The 2,308-nt window shown below is 39.4% G+C and overlaps 1 pseudogene; it reads right to left on the reverse strand.

Annotated features, from left to right (window-relative positions):
* Positions 1–219: 219 nt before the first annotated feature.
* Positions 220–1,438, reverse strand: LOC110291803 (annotated as a pseudogene).
* Positions 1,439–2,308: the final 870 nt, after the last annotated feature.

A 2,308-nucleotide genomic window follows, 5' to 3' on the forward strand; every position in this document is an offset into this window, starting at 1 on the left:
ATAGTTTATTATTCTTATCCTTTCATGTTTTCTCATAGACATCTATAGACATTCAGCATATATCATGTGCCCAGAATGGGTACAAATAAACATGTTTTTTTTTTTGGGGGGGGGACATGGGGAGCAATTTATTGTAAAATACAAAGCAGCAATGTTTTCTAATGTTTTCTGCAAGTGAGCTTTCATGAATGACTGATTATCCTCATCAACACTAAGCACGAACAGGACAGCCATGAAGACACTAAAATCGCTTTCTCTTGATAATTTCTGGTTTCCAATTAACTGGGTGAGTTTCTTCTGTCGCAGTCTCATCCGCTCTGTAAACTTTAATGGTTTTATCAGCTTCAGCAGTTAGTAACCAACTTTCTGAACTATAGAAAGCACAAGCGAATATTACTGACTCACTGTCCAAAGACCCAGTTTGTACAGCTGCATGGACGCACTGAAAATTATAGCCAGTTCTCCAGTCCCAAAGGTGCATGGTGCTGTTGTCAGCTCCAGACACAAGCACTACATCAGCATTGACCACCAGCATGTTAAGGATTGCATTGTGACCAGAGAGATTTTGAATGAAGCCTCCATCAGGGAATTTCCACTGCTTTATGTTATCTGGAGAAACAGACGCAAATGTGTAAAGTAGCGGATGTAAGACCACAGCCCTCACTGATTTCTTATGGTTTGTCAGTGTCACTCGTGTCTTTCTAGCCACTAGATCCCATAATCGTATTGTGGTATTGTGACTTCCTGTAATGATCTGTGGCTCTGCCACCTGGCATCTCACGGTAGCAACTGCATGTGTGTGTCCAGACAAAGTGTGTACACTGGCTTTAGTTCTCACGTCCCAGATCCGAGCAGTGGAATTTCGACTACAAGTCACCAGGACATCCAATGTTGGGTGCAAATCCAGACCATACACTGCACTTAGATGGCCATGATAGTGCCATATCACCTTGTTATTATATTCAAGATCCCAGCACTTCACTTGTTTGTCTTCTCCACAAGAGAACAAATAAGGGCTCCTCGTGCTCACGATCACACCACGCACTGTACTGATGTGGCCAGTCAATGACAGCTTTAATTTGCCATTATCCAAGTCCCAAATCTTTATAGTTCTGTCAGCAGATCCTGTAACGAACTACTGATTTCCAGGTTCTACAGCAATACACCGAACCCAGCCAAGATGCCCACTGATAACCCTGTAGAGTTTCCATGGTGGGTGCCACTGGGGTTTGAGCATTGTAGGGGCTTTTTTAGCCATTAGTGAAGAGTTCTTTGCTTTGCCAGTCTCCATAATAGATTTCATTGCTGTGGGCTGGGAATGGTCAGAAGTCCCTGGGTGTCTGTACTCACTTCCAGAAGGCCCAGTACGATTTGCATCAAATCTGGTCTGGGACAGTAATGCCACAGTTAGTGACTGTGCAGCTGACTCACTTGTCATTATAATATAATCAATATAGCATATAATCAACGTTTTTATTGTCACATAGAATTTGTGTAAACGTAAAAATCACTGAGGTGTAGAGGCAGGAGGATAGCACACACAAAGTCAATGTAAACACAAGTGAGATTACTAAAAAAAACAAAAGACAAATGAACAATATATCATGATCAAATTAGTGCAGTTAACATTTAAGTAACCACAAAGAATGATATTTTATCAAATTAAAACTCTCAACTACTTTTCAGCTGGTAATAAATTTTATACTACATAATTATAAACTCTGCTCAGGTATAATATAGAACACTAGAATGGAAACCTATATTTAACTGTATATTATTGATTTTATTCTTTCTTCTTGCTAATCCCCCATTTTATTTGTAGTATTTAATTGGTAGACGAATGCCCAAAACCACAAACAGAATGTAGTATAACTTATTCACAAGGAAACAGAAAATTCTTTAACTTCAGTATGTCTGAACCCAGGAAACATGCTGTAACCTATGTCAAACATGGAACAAACACAGTATGTTCCCTTTCACTTATTCCATCTGAAAGAGGTGATCACAGAAAGAACCAATTCTATCATGTGATGAACTCTAAAAATTGTCTTTGTGTGATGCAAAGGGTTTCCTGATAACTACTCTCTGTTTCTTTGCATTTTATATCTTATGATTTTGTCAGATGGTCACATTCAGTACNTTTTCTTAATTATAAAAAATATTCTGGAGCTGAGACAAAGAGATGGACCATTTAGAGACTGCCACATCCAGGGATCCATCTCATAATCAGCCTCCAAACGCTGACACCATTGCATACACNAGCAAGATTTTGCTGAAAGGACCCTGATATAGCTGTCTCTTGTGAGAC

The sequence above is a fragment of the Mus caroli genome, chromosome 3 (assembly GCF_900094665.2).
Source record: "Mus caroli chromosome 3, CAROLI_EIJ_v1.1, whole genome shotgun sequence".
NCBI lineage: Eukaryota > Metazoa > Chordata > Mammalia > Rodentia > Muridae > Mus > Mus caroli.